The following is a 15,750-nucleotide window of genomic DNA, read 5'->3' on the forward strand; positions in this document are numbered from 1 at the left end:
ATGTTTTTTTTATCATTGAAATAATTCATTTGAAATGAGTTTAAAGATAATTCTATTCGTAACATTGCTTAATTAATTTAATATTTGTTTAAATTAATTTAAAATATGCCATAAACGATATAAAATTCAGTAAAAATGAACTATGTATATACTTGTCTTATACCTAATTTGCGATGTAAATAAACAGTAGTTTGACACATTTATAAATTTAAACATTAAAATAAAAGAATTTAAACATAAAAAAATATTTCTTTATAAATATTATAGTTTCTGTTTAAAATAAAATTATATACGAGTATTATTTAGATTCAAAATACAATATTAAATGAAATTTTAACAAGTAAATGCGCGATTTTTATATGTATATAAATTAAAATTATAATTTTAAGCGTTCTTGATAAAAAAATATACGTTTATTTTAAATATAGTTATAGTAAATTATTTAAATTTTCTTTTAAAAAAACGTAAAAACTAAAAATTTCCTGCATAATCAGTACAGAAAAAAATTGTTTAGTTGTCTTCACTGCATCACAAGGAAGTTTAAATTTTTATTTTTATTAAATAAAAATGTTTCACTTTCGTTATTATAATAATAGAAAATTACTACAGATTTAAATTTTATTTGTTTTAAAATTTTTAAAGTTTACAAATAAATATCAAAAATTTTGGATAAAATTCATCGTTGCTTTAAATAACCACGTTACACTTCTAAACCGGCTATTTGTAGATCATTACGCTTTTGCTAATACTTTTTAAAAATAATATAGGGCCCGACATTGGTATTATTTATATTTAAATAGTCGGGAAAATCAGAAAATAAATCAATTGTTTGCGGGATATTGTTCTATTCATTATAGAGAACCGATGTTAAACAATTAATATCGAAATTTAATTAAATTTGGCAGAATTTTAATTAAAAAGCCTATATTATTATACATAATTATCATCTTTTTATTAATAAAACGTAAACAGGAAAAATATTACGAAGTTCTGTTAACTCTATCTGCCAATAGTTATCTGACATCATCCTGTTAAAATCGATGACTCATCCGTAATAAAAATGCTTATGGTGATAGCAACTAGCAAATTTTAAAAAGATAAAAAATATAAAAATTTATATAAAGAAAATTTATTTTATTATTATTTTTTTTATCTTATTTTTCCCGATTTTAATTTCGTTCGTCGCCGTGACGTCATTACTTTGGAACCGATAGGTGGCGTTTGTTGTTGACTAAGAAGATGGTTCATGTGACAGGGTGAAATTAACAAGTAAGTGTAATTCTTGTATGTATTAAATATTTGTATATTTCAATCATTTCACGTGATTTTTGCCTCTGATTCAGTTCAGGATCTGTCATCAATTTCACCATTCTATCAATATAATTGAACTGTTTACGTCTGATCTGATTAATAAATTTCCATTCCTGCTAAAATATGCTTAATAAATGAAATTATATAATTATATACACTTAATTCCTGGTGTGTTAGCAATAAATTTACTAGTCTTTGACCTTCTGAGTGGAATTTTGAGATACTCTTTCAAATCAGTAAATGAGTCAGCAAACATAATTCATATATAACCAGAGCAATTACTTGCTTTTATTTGGTTTCACTAACTGATCCAAATCATTACTATACTTTGTGGTTATTAATTATAACAAAAATAAAGATAGAATTCTAGATACAGAATGAATATACCTTAGTTGTACCTATTTATTTAGGTTAAAGTTCAGATACTATAGAAACTATTTTATGATTTCTGAAGTTGTTTATAATTATATTTGTTATTTTAAATTTTAAATATTATCTGGTGTGTATTTAATACAATTATTTGAAACTGTTATTTGTAACTGACAATGAACACTTTCCACTAAGCTAACGGCCAATGAACGTGGCATCATGTTGAAAATACATAAATGCCAAATTTTAATAATGTATGTTTCTATTATACTGTACATTACAAAAAGATTTTTCGTTTATTTTGTATGACAATAATTATAATGCAAATTTAATATTTTCATATAAGTTATACAGCACAAGTTTCTTAATCCGGCAGGTAAAGAACCAGAACGAAGGCAAATTATCTACATTGCCGGATCACTGAACATTTGCTTATTTTCTCGTAAATCGATAAATTACATCTGATCCGAATGGTTTGGCCAAATGGTGGAGCGGTCACGGTGGCAGCATACCGCTGTGGGGGACCCGGTATCGAATCCCGACTGGGTCGAAACATTCCCAGGAATTTTTCCGGAGTAGTCTTTCNTTATATGTCATTAACAATTTGCATGAAAAATTAACTTAATTTCTCAAAAAAAAAAAAAAAAACAACTATGCCTTGAATATAAATTTTTTTGACTAAACATATGTCATTGCATTGTTGTTGAAGAGTGTTTCCAATCATAATTTATATGATATAGATATGAGATAAAGGCCTTTCTTTTTGCATGTAACTTTTATTTCTAGAATTCACATACAAATATCTTCTGTTATTAAAAAAATTAATTGGATTTCTGTATAAATAAAGCAAAAACAAGAAATTTATTGAGGCTTTATATAAGGATGTTTAATAGACTAAATTTTATTTTAATTTTTTCTCTTAAAGTTTTCCTTGTTAGTTTATGAAATCAAAAGTTAAAATAAAAATCCAAAAATAATTTCATAAGTAAATAAAATGTTGATTTTATTTATTGTTTTTACTTTGTAACTTAAAACTTATCTGTTTTAAGTTAATATAAATATTTTAAGAGTACAGTATTATATCTGCTTAAACAAACTTATATGGATTATTTGAAATGGTTCTTTATAACTGATGTTCATTATTTCTGCTAAGAAATAAAACACAATTTAATTTTGAAAAACTAAAGGTAATATGAACTACTGTATAATATAGGAAGTATTAAAGTACTGTGCATCATTATACAAAGGAGTCCATTATTTTCATCTGTCAATTTTTTTCTAGTTAAATAACATTCAGTAACATACATTTCCACTTTGTCAAAACTATTTAAAATATCTTGTGGAATATTATATATGAAAAAAAACTCAAATAATATTTTCAGTAGTATTTCAAACAATAATATTTTGCACAACTTTTGAAATAGGTTTTAATGGTATGTTTTATACCATCATAAGCTATTTTGGCATTATCTTAATCCTCAATAATTTCGTTATCTGTAGTGACTATTTTTTTTCTTAAGACCACAGATGGCCCTTTTCTTACTTTTTCACCTTGTTTTTTTCTCTTCTTCTTGCCCATGTCACAAAACTCACAAAGAAAATCTCACATCATTTAAGGACACTGAAGATATATTATCATCGTTGGTCAAAACTTATCTATTAATAACACTCAACTATCCAGACATATTCTTCAAAATTGTATTCAGAAAATGCATCTAATAAGTGCAAAGAGAGCACATTTTTAACACTTCTTTATACCATTCAACAGGGCTGTTGTGTGGAGTGAGGAGCATTTTCGGATCACATATTGAAATTTTTATTCATTACAATATACAACAAGTAAATAATTTACTAGTTGGCTTCTTTGATAATTTATCAATGTCAATATGTCAAATTGGCACACTATTGTTTTTACTTTGTACCATGCCAGGATGCACTGGCATTGACATTTTTCAGGAAGTCAGACAAACAAATGCAATTTTTTTCTAGTTCTCAGTTGCATTCTGTTGATTATAGAGAATTGTTATTTGCTAGAATCTTAAAACTTAAATGATAATATTGATGAGATATATTTAAGAGGATAATATCAGTTATTCAGTTATGTATGTGTTCATAACTGTTAGCATCAAGAGAAAGTTCGGATAAAATATTTGCAGCAAACAATGATAACTTTTTTTAATTCTTGGAGTTATTATTAAAATTTGAACCTGTTACAAGTGAATGTTTAAGAGGTCTTCTGGGAAAATTTTTCATTCTTGGAATTTATACAAATATCCACTAAATAATTAAAAAGCTTACTTCAAAGTTTTGGAGGAGTGAAGAATTATTATATCTTCTCCATCGTAATCATATTGTTTCTCTTTAAGCTCAATTCTGATCCAGGGTTCAAGCTAAAAATCTGGCAATATTTCCATGATAATAGCTATTTCTTTGGCACAGCAGAATTCTCACATTATCTAAGTAAAGATATACAAAATGAATCTTATTTGTCCAATGGGTCAAGTGGTTTGAAAGACTGTTGTTGTTATCATTAATGATTGTAAATATTATAGTATAACTTTAGAATGCACAGATATCAACAAAATCAAGCAAATGTCTTTGATTATTATAGGTTTTTACCCAAAGAATATTTTAGCAAGATTTTGTCTGTGAAATTAACTACTGGAGCTGTTTTGAGTGAATTAACATTGCAAGAACTGGAATTATTAGGCCTAAAAATTGAAAATATGTGTGGTCAGGGCTAAAATAATTAAGCCAATATGAAAGGTGCCCATTCCAATGTTCAAAAACAAATTGTAAATCAAAATCCTGAAGTATTTTTTGTTCCCTGCTTATGCCATTCTATGAACCTTGTTGCGAGTGACATAGTGGCAGCTTCTGGAGAAATCATTAATATTTTTTTCCACCAGTGCAAGAAGTGTTTGTATTTTTTTCTAGTTCCACTAACAGGTGAAGTGCTTTAAAATATAACACATCCTTAACTGAAAAGGTGTAAGTGATACAAGATGGGAAAGTTGTATTGAAGCATTAAAACAAAAGAGAGATAATTTAGAAGTATATCATATGCTACTAAAAATTTATTTGGATGAACAGAGATAGAGATACTAAAACCAAAAGTAAATCGATAGTATTTAGAATATCTAAATTTAAATTTATGTGCAGAGTTATTATTTGGTATGAAGTATTATCTAAAATTAAGATAGCATCAAAATTATTAGAGAGCTCAAATATAGTCTTATGTGAATTCATCAAAATTTTTAGTTCATTTTTAGTGGCATTCCCTAAAAATGAACTAAAAATGCTATATTTTTATAAGACTCAATGATGAACAAATGCTCTGCTGTGCCAAAGAAATAGCTATTATCATGGAAATATTGCCAGATTTTGAGCTTGAACCCTGGATCAGAATTGAGCTTAAAGAGAAACAATATGATTACGATGGAGAAGATATAATAATTCTTCACTCCTCCAAAACTTTGAAATAAGCTTTTTAATTATTTAGTGGATANTTTTACCGTTTGCAATTTTTTGCAGAGGCCTAGTCTCAAATAAAAGGTTGTTTCTAAGTGAAAATTAGTTTTTGAATTGTTGCTGATGACTGAAATGACAGATAGATGAAGACATTAAGTGTTATCAAAATGTTTTAATATTTATTATCAGAATTGAGCTTAAAGAGAAACAATATGATTACGATGGAGAAGATATAATAATTCTTCACTCCTCCAAAACTTTGAAATAAGCTTTTTAATTATTTAGTGGATATTTGTATAAATTCCAAGAAGGAAAAATTTTCCCAATTAGAAAATCACAATAAATTACTTGAGATTTTATGATATTCAACTGTTAGCTGATAAAGATTCTGCAGTTATTTCTAAGAAAAATTGTCAGGACTTGCATATGAAATTGAGGTTGATAAGAATTTTCATAGCCATTCAATTTATTCAATCAACTTTTAATTGTTAGAAATATTTTTAAAAAGAAAATGTTGTCACTAAAAGTTTTAAATTATATTGACAAAAATTAATTAATCTTATTAATAGCTATTTTTAATTTGCTATAAATTTTAAGGACTTATCAGACCACTGTTTTCAATTGGAAAGCTCACTGAGATTTTATTAAAAAACATATGTATGTTTTGGGCTGATTATCACCCTTCCTCAGTTGATTATATTAAAAGTTATAGCAAATTAAAAATAGCTATTAAGAAGATTAATTAAACTATAGGACAAAAGGCAAATAATTATAATTATAAAAATAAATTAATTGAAAATTTTCCAAATGTTTTTATATTATTGAGAATTCTTTTAATCCTTCCTGTGTCCATTGCTAGTGGAGAACGATCTTTCTCAAAATTAAAATAGATTAGAAATTAATTATATTCAACAATGGCATAGAAATTTCAACATAACTAGCTGTATTATTGGCTGAACAGAAAATTTAGATGATNCTTGAGATTTTATGATATTCAACTGTTAGCTGATAAAGATTCTGCAGTTATTTCTAAGAAAAATTGTCAGGACTTGCATATGAAATTGAGGTTGATAAGAATTTTCATAGCCATTCAATTTATTCAATCAACTTTTAATTGTTAGAAATATTTTTAAAAAGAAAATGTTGTCACTAAAAGTTTTAAATTATATTGACAAAAATTAATTAATCTTATTAATAGCTATTTTTAATTTGCTATAAATTTTAAGGACTTATCAGACCACTGTTTTCAATTGGAAAGCTCACTGAGATTTTATTAAAAAACATATGTATGTTTTGGGCTGATTATCACCCTTCCTCAGTTGATTATATTAAAAGTTATAGCAAATTAAAAATAGCTATTAAGAAGATTAATTAAACTATAGGACAAAAGGCAAATAATTATAATTATAAAAATAAATTAATTGAAAATTTTCCAAATGTTTTTATATTATTGAGAATTCTTTTAATCCTTCCTGTGTCCCTTGCTAATGGAGAACAATCTTTCTCAAAATTAAAATAGATTAGAAATTAATTATATTCAACAATGGCATAGAAATTTCAACATAACTAGCTGTATTATTGGCTGAACAGAAAATTTAGATGATGATAGAAATCAATTTACATAATGATTACAATTTACTCTTTAAAATTGCATTTATTACATATTTGTATTTATGCGAGAATAATTTTTGTTTTCTGTTTGTAATAGTCTTATATAAAATATGAAAACTTTTTATTTCATTTCTATTGCCATATATCTATTAAAAAAAAAAAAAAGTGTATTCCCTTTCCTTTGCCCTTACCAGCAACTGAGAAAAAGGGAGCAATTTTTGGCATGCTGGCCTTGCAATTCAAATTCACTTTTTTCAAAAGTTCATTGATTAGGATGTTATCATCTGGACTGAACTTTTCTCCGTTGCTTTGTACATAGCCAGTGTGTCAAAAACAATTTACTACTGTTTGCATTTATAGAGGAGAAGGTGGTATTATGGAACCCCAATTACATTTTAGTGAATTGTAAACAAGGTATCATAACTACACCCACATTTTTTGTGCGAAAAGTACTGGTAACTAGTAAACTAAATGTTCCTAATTGGATTTTTCACTAGTGTAATTATAAGTATGGTTTTTGAAGGCTTTTGTACAAAAAGTCCGAAAGTAGGCTTAGAGAAAATCGGGTGGTAATATGGAACCTTACTGTATATTTTCAAAAAAATGCTTTAATGTAGCCAAAAACAAATAGGAAAGGACAAAAAATGTTAAATAATTACAAAATTATTTACTCCAATGTATTTTATCGCAAAAATGCTTTTATAATAGAAAAATATGACCTCCATCAACAATATATATTCCAGCAGCTTTTTTTCGATATTCTCAGGAAGAATTGACTTTCTACCTAGTGTCTTTTTCACAAATAGCTCCGGAGGAATGTGTGCTTGCAAATAGAAAGTTCGAAGGAGTTGAGTTCCATATTACAGTAAAAGCACCAATGGGGTCCGTATTTCACGCATCGCCATCTCGAATTAACTTATGTCTGTCGAGACCAAAATTTAAAAAACGTGAACATCACACAGATTAATATGTACCCCTAAGTCTCTGGAACGGAATACATGCACCAGTGAACCTACGACTTCACGATTTATATTTTAAAAATAATTAAATTCACTTAGCGAATTTTGAAAAAAACAAATTTGCTGATTAAATGCGAACAACTGTTTAACTGAAGTAAAACGGGTTTTCTCCTTGCTATGGATGTCTGCCTAGTTCAGTTCAGCCACATTCCGCTGCAGTTCGCCTTTATTATCAGTTCGAAATGGGGTGGTTCCATAATACCCGCAGTGTTCCATAATACCACCTTCTCCTCTACTTTTTTGCCATATGGATAAAGTTTATTGCATTAAGAAGATTTACAAAAAATATTTCTTTGCCATCATCTACAGAAGTTATCATTTTTAAAGAAGAATTTTCTGATAATTACTCTTTAAGTTGTGTATAACTTCTTGATCTAAAGGCTGTTGTTTTAAATGTGTATTGCAGAACATAAATACTGTACCAGTTTACTTCAATATAAATTCTTGGTGCAGGATGCATCAGAAAGTTGTCAATAATAAAATTTTTCATTTGTTTGCAGTTCTTTGTCCCATTCTTACAGTTTGCCACAGAAAATGTCAGCTCTTAATTAAGTTGGGTTTGTAATTTACTGATAGCTATTGATTCTTAAAACATCTTAGCTTTTTCAAGTTACTGATTACTAACAATTTTCTATTTTTCATTCCCATGAGATTTGCTACTAGCAGAATAGTAATTTGATCTTTAGATAATTTTCTTCCTGCACCTTTTTTATTTGAATTTTAGTGTCCTATTTGATATAAGCTTAAAAAAATGAGATTCATTTCATCTGCATTAAGGATTTCACAATCTTGGAAATTTTCTCTGTTTTGGCCACTTATTTTGCATCCAGTCTTCTATCACATCCATGTTTATTGCAGATGCTTCTCCAGCAATTTTTCAGCTTCCAGTACTCTGCCTCTTTTTAAACATCTCAATCCAACTTCTATTGCATTTAAATTTTTTCTAACATTTCTACTTTTGACTAGCCTATATTAACCATCACTAAAAGTCATGTTTTTTAAGTTTTTGTTGTAAAAACCACTTTAATAGACCTTTATTAATTTGTCATGCACTGATTTTCTAAGCTTTCCTTTTTAGCATTTGAAACTTGCAAGTATTTTGTTTTTCTCCCTCCAAATGGATACGGCACTAAATGTCATCATTTAGTGATTTCAATATATTTTTATATTTATTGTAAATAACCATTGGCCAATTGTAATTTTGATTTTAATCAATTATTGTTGTAAATTAATAGTATTTAGCATAACCATCACCAGAGAACATTTTTTTACCGTTTGCAATTTTTTGCAGAGGCCTAGTCTCAAATAAAAGGTTGTTTCTAAGTGAAAATTAGTTTTTGAATTGTTGCTGATGACTGAAATGACAGATAGATGAAGACATTAAGTGTTATCAAAATGTTTTAATATTTATTATAAATGACTGTTGGCCAACTGTAATTTTGATTTTGTATGGTAGAGTATATTCTTAAATTTGTAACAAAAAACAAAATTAGCTAAATAAGTGTATACATTGTAGTTAATGAATGGTGAATAATGAAATAATGATGAATGATGAAATAATGAATTTTACATGCATCTAAAGTTATTATATTATAATTTAGATGCATGTAAAATTCATTATTTAATTTTTGATAATATGTAGCATGTTTAATGACATATTTTATATTTTATTTTTATTTATTTTGTTTATTTATGTAATCTACAAAAAGTTGTTAACTTATTTCAAAATAAAATTTGAATGAATGGTTCCATTTTGGAACGATAAATGAAAACCTGAGGATGGCCTATCCAAATAGGCTGAAAACGTTTGAATAAAAAGAAAAAACTTGGCAAATAGAATTCAGATGTGTTCGTATTATTGTAAGATATTAGTTTATTAATTAAAAGACAAACCATTTTAACTTTAAATCAACTGAAGAAATAGATGTTTCTCTCTGTAATATTCCCAATCATTTTTTGAAATTGGAAAGTACGTTTAGAAATCAATAATCATTAACTGTTTATTTTGTTAGTGCTGTTGTTCATTTCATTGATTTTGTATTCTGACACTTGTTTCTGTATTGATTGAAAATATGATAGTAAAAGTTTATTCTAGTTAATTCAAGAAAAAAAAAAACATTAATAAAATACAATGAGATTGGGAAGTTGGTGTTTGGAATTTGTTCTGGTTTCTGTTTTTGAACTTTCTGAGAAATTAAAATAATAATAATAAATTTTCAAATTTATTTTTATAGATTTATTTAATATGTTTAAAATGAGCTATCAATCAGGAGGGAAAAAAGAGAAAATAACTCGCAAGAAACTTTTTGCAACTATCAGTTGTTGATTTGAACTAGATTTGGTACATAGGTAGAGGATGCTTTAAAATGGTTCAAAATGAAATCTTGCTTGCAATTATGAACTTGGTTTAGAAATAGAGGTCACTGTTATATACATTGTAGATATTGAAATAATTGGAAAATGTCCAAATATACTAACAAATTAAAAAAATTGTCATTACATTATTAGAAAAAATAGAGTATTGTAAATTATTTTACATTTCAAGGTAATCAAATTACCTTGAAATGTAAAATAATTTACAATACAATGAAAGCGTGGAAGAAACAAAGATAGTGTACAATGAATAATTGTACACTATCACTCATACCAATACTGTCACTGTCTGCCTCTGACTATAAACCTTGAGTCTGTATATCTAAATTAACAAATATGATGCATAATTAACAGAACACATCTTATTTTGCAAATAAAATTAAAAGGAACACAAAAGAGGCAATTACAAGTAAAATTTTGTTTTTAACCTAATCTAAGGCATGTATGGTCAGTACCTTTGTGCTAAATTTGGTCCAAATCAATTACTGACAATTGAAAAAGGCCTTATTATCAATTTATAAAATAAATCATATTTTATAATATGTAGCTTAATGTGCACTCATGTCCATAATTTAAGGAATTCACAAGTATGCATATTTGCTGGTGCTATAAAGGAACAAAATGCAAGTAGAAATGCTATATGGCTACTTCTGAAGGGAGTGATATAGATATATGCAAATTTAATAAGGAAATCTGTGTAAAAGTGTTTTCTCTCAGTTTGGAGAATTATTATTATAAGAGTTTATTACTGCAATGCATGTGTAATCATTATTATTGAACTGCAAAAATTGATTTGTAAGCTGTAATTGTGGCCCAAAGAAGACATATTGATGACATTATGCATGGCAGGATTATTGGGAAATTAGAGGCTGGCCAAACTTAGAGACAAGTATCACAGGAACTGAAGTTCCATCAAGTCTTTGCAACTGCTTTCAACTTAGCCAAGATGTTCAAATGTAATACAGTGAAGGCCACCCACATGTCAGGACCAGTAATTGGTCATAAATGCCTAATGCCATTCCACCAGTACATAAAGTGAACCGCTTAGAGACCTCTCAGCAACATCAGAAATAACTGTGTCTGTGAGATTCCAGAAGTGGGTCGAAATTCGTGCACCNAATCAAAATAAAATTTGAATGAATGGTTCCATTTTGGAACGATAAATGAAAACCTGAGGATGGCCTATCCAAATAGGCTGAAAACGTTTGAATAAAAAGAAAAAACTTGGCAAATAGAATTCAGATGTGTTCGTATTATTGTAAGATATTAGTTTATTAATTAAAAGACAAACCATTTTAACTTTAAATCAACTGAAGAAATAGATGTTTCTCTCTGTAATATTCCCAATCATTTTTTGAAATTGGAAAGTACGTTTAGAAATCAATAATCATTAACTGTTTATTTTGTTAGTGCTGTTGTTCATTTCATTGATTTTGTATTCTGACACTTGTTTCTGTATTGATTGAAAATATGATAGTAAAAGTTTATTCTAGTTAATTCAAGAAAAAAAAAAACATTAATAAAATACAATGAGATTGGGAAGTTGGTGTTTGGAATTTGTTCTGGTTTCTGTTTTTGAACTTTCTGAGAAATTAAAATAATAATAATAAATTTTCAAATTTATTTTTATAGATTTATTTAATATGTTTAAAATGAGCTATCAATCAGGAGGGAAAAAAGAGAAAATAACTCGCAAGAAACTTTTTGCAACTATCAGTTGTTGATTTGAACTAGATTTGGTACATAGGTAGAGGATGCTTTAAAATGGTTCAAAATGAAATCTTGCTTGCAATTATGAACTTGGTTTAGAAATAGAGGTCACTGTTATATACATTGTAGATATTGAAATAATTGGAAAATGTCCAAATATACTAACAAATTAAAAAAATTGTCATTACATTATTAGAAAAAATAGAGTATTGTAAATTATTTTACATTTCAAGGTAATCAAATTACCTTGAAATGTAAAATAATTTACAATACAATGAAAGCGTGGAAGAAACAAAGATAGTGTACAATGAATAATTGTACACTATCACTCATACCAATACTGTCACTGTCTGCCTCTGACTATAAACCTTGAGTCTGTATATCTAAATTAACAAATATGATGCATAATTAACAGAACACATCTTATTTTGCAAATAAAATTAAAAGGAACACAAAAGAGGCAATTACAAGTAAAATTTTGTTTTTAACCTAATCTAAGGCATGTATGGTCAGTACCTTTGTGCTAAATTTGGTCCAAATCAATTACTGACAATTGAAAAAGGCCTTATTATCAATTTATAAAATAAATCATATTTTATAATATGTAGCTTAATGTGCACTCATGTCCATAATTTAAGGAATTCACAAGTATGCATATTTGCTGGTGCTATAAAGGAACAAAATGCAAGTAGAAATGCTATATGGCTACTTCTGAAGGGAGTGATATAGATATATGCAAATTTAATAAGGAAATCTGTGTAAAAGTGTTTTCTCTCAGTTTGGAGAATTATTATTATAAGAGTTTATTACTGCAATGCATGTGTAATCATTATTATTGAACTGCAAAAATTGATTTGTAAGCTGTAATTGTGGCCCAAAGAAGACATATTGATGACATTATGCATGGCAGGATTATTGGGAAATTAGAGGCTGGCCAAACTTAGAGACAAGTATCACAGGAACTGAAGTTCCATCAAGTCTTTGCAACTGCTTTCAACTTAGCCAAGATGTTCAAATGTAATACAGTGAAGGCCACCCACATGTCAGGACCAGTAATTGGTCATAAATGCCTAATGCCATTCCACCAGTACATAAAGTGAACCGCTTAGAGACCTCTCAGCAACATCAGAAATAACTGTGTCTGTGAGATTCCAGAAGTGGGTCGAAATTCGTGCACCGAAAATGTTTTAATTTCGTATGAAAAAAATTATAATTATAATTATTATTCTTATAATATGGTAAAAAGAAACCGTCAAACGCAAAATGAATATTTTATGTCTGTATAAGGACATATCTGTAAAAATTTCTAAGAAAGTCAAACTACTCAGGTTAAAACAATGGATGAATTTGAGTACTTAGATCGAACATCTTCGATAGGAATCAAATTGTCAATCGGAGTTGACTCACTCCGCGATCTGGGCACTGATCTCATTACAATTCATAACGAGGAGGGGGACCAATTAGGGAGCGGGGGCAGATCGGCATCAACCTATCGGAATGTTCGATCTGGGACCCAGAAAATACTTATAAAAACCGCGAAAAAAAAGAATGTGACGTTCTTGGTTCGTAGTTCTTGGCCTTTGGTTCGCAGTGCTCCTCTCCAGGATTCTTGTCATCCGGACATTCTCCTACGAGAACTTGTCAGATATTTGGAGGACTTGTCTTCACCCTCCCGAGCCATTAAGATCACTAAAGTCCACCTTGTAGATAGAAGACCTCGGTTCAAATAGTGTTGTGCAGCCTGGAGTCGACGTCTTCACACCTCCATCGCCAGAAGAAAAACTATCGCCAGAACAGTTGAACTTTTAGTGTTAAGAACTTGTTGCTCGACTTTGGATAGGTGTTACGCCGTTTTAAGGATTTGTTGTAAGAAAAATTTTTATATTTATTAAACGGTATATGATGGAGAACCTGTCTCAGTAAGTTTTTTTGCTCCCACACGACAGTGCTGACTGCTCGACTGTCGCGACACTTTCTCCCCAATCAGCAAACCTCACATCCAGGCAAATGTTTTACAGACAACTACATGACATTAGTCTGTATGCAAAGTGGCCTGTTGTATACAATCCTTTAATTGCACAGTACATGCTGAACTGCAATACATTCTGTAGTGAATGCTTTGCATGGACACCATAACAATGTACCACTGTACTCTTTATTGATGAGTCCCATTATAGTGTAGAGATTGATAGTCAACAAGTGTACATCTGAGGATCCTTAGGCACATGTTATAATCCTGCCTATGTTATCAAATGTTATTGTTCTGGATATGGAGGCATCCTCGTTTTAGGTGGTATCATGTTAGGATCTTGTAAGTTGCTGCATGTGTTTAAACATGGTTCAGTAACAGTCAGATTTATAGAAATGTCATCCTGCAGCAGTATGTGCAACTTTTTAGAGGCTCATTTGGTCCTGGGTTCCTTTTAATGGATGGTAATGCTCGCTGTCATAAGTCTGGCTTGGTTCAGAAATACCTGGAATTCAAGGATGTAAAGCATCTATTTAATGGACTTAAACCCCATAGAAGAACATATTTGGGAAATCCTTGGTCTCAAGGTTGCAACACATCATTCTCTACTGCAGAGCTACAAAAAGTACTTGTGCAAGAGTGGGATTCATTATCTTGGGAACTGCTGGACAACTTCATAAACATTATGCTGAACCACTACGCAGAATGTTGTGCTGTTTGAGGCACCATACACACTATTAAGCTTCATAGGATCACAGGTGTGACATTCATGGCACAAGTGGTGTTTTGTGGAAAAGTCCAAGTCTGTCATTTTTTCCTTTTTTCCATGGGTTAGTTGAACCCAAACTTCTTGTCTTGCTGTATTTTGTCTTTTAATAATAAAACAGTCAAAAGTCTGCTCTGGCAGAATCTTTTAATGGAATGGCAGATGGATTGGAATAGTTACACAACCATAACTTCAAAACTTATTAATAATATTAAGGAATTTCTAAAAAATAAATGGTATTCACCCAGCCATAAACTTACTCAGATGCTATCCAACCATGGTGCTTTTCACTCTTACTTGAGTAGATTCAAATACCCTCACGACCCTAATTGTACTGTCTGTGGTACACCGGATGGAAATTTGCACTACATAATAGACTGTCCAATGATGGAATTGGAAAGATTTTCTCTCAAGATTATCCTGGAGGCACATGATGTGAACTGGCCTCCTCAAAATCTGGACTGCATTTTTGAGCATAAGGACTCTTAAATAATAATAATAAATTTTCAAATTTATTTTTATAGATTNTTTGTACATACGCGTTTTCTTGTTCAGGTGCAGGTAGCACCTTTGCATGCCTCGAACTGTGGTATGCCTCTTGTATATTCCAATTGTTTATTTTATTGTATTCCTCATTACATTGTATTTTCAACCTTTTTCTGATCCCACCCGGTTATGTTTCACGGCACCGGGATGTACTACGTATATTTTTATTTTAATAAATAACTGAACTGAACTGTATTTTGTCTTTGTTATATTTATCCAATTGAAATGTGTTTCTCACAGCTGAATGAGGCACAGTCACTGCATACAGCAAATTCCTTAAATTATGAACATGAGTATATAAAGATGGTTCAATTTTTAATTTTTTTTCAATGATTGCTTATCAGATTTATTAATATTGCAAAGAAACTTTTAATTAATTTTACAATGACATATGATAATTTATATTTTTCATTAAAGTTTAGATGTTGAATCAAAAAATAACAGAATTGAAGATAAAATTGAAATCATCTCAATTGTTAGTTTGGATTATTTATATAAGTGTAATTCAAACAGAAGTAATACATTGGTGTTTGTTTATTTTTGAATGCACTGATTTGAGTATTTATGTATTATATTATTTTGTTATAAATTGAAGTGAACAGAAT

The 15,750-nt window shown here is 29.0% G+C and overlaps 1 protein-coding gene across 2 annotated transcripts in view; it reads left to right on the plus strand.

Annotated features, from left to right (window-relative positions):
* Window positions 1–1,177: 1,177 nt before the first annotated feature.
* Window positions 1,178–15,750, plus strand: part of LOC111618331 (rab5 GDP/GTP exchange factor-like) — a 32,120-nt gene continuing 17,547 nt past the window's right edge. The window contains exon 1 of one of the 2 annotated variants that reach the window (XM_023359828.1): window positions 1,178–1,269. The gene's annotated coding sequence lies outside the window, so the exon portion shown is untranslated. The remainder of the gene's footprint in view (window positions 1,270–15,750) is intronic. The other variant, XM_023359829.1, reaches the window with a different exon arrangement.

This window comes from Centruroides sculpturatus, unplaced genomic scaffold (genome assembly GCF_000671375.1).
Source record: "Centruroides sculpturatus isolate CEXI.00-Female unplaced genomic scaffold, Cexi_2.0 scaffold92, whole genome shotgun sequence".
NCBI classification, from domain to species: domain Eukaryota; kingdom Metazoa; phylum Arthropoda; class Arachnida; order Scorpiones; family Buthidae; genus Centruroides; species Centruroides sculpturatus.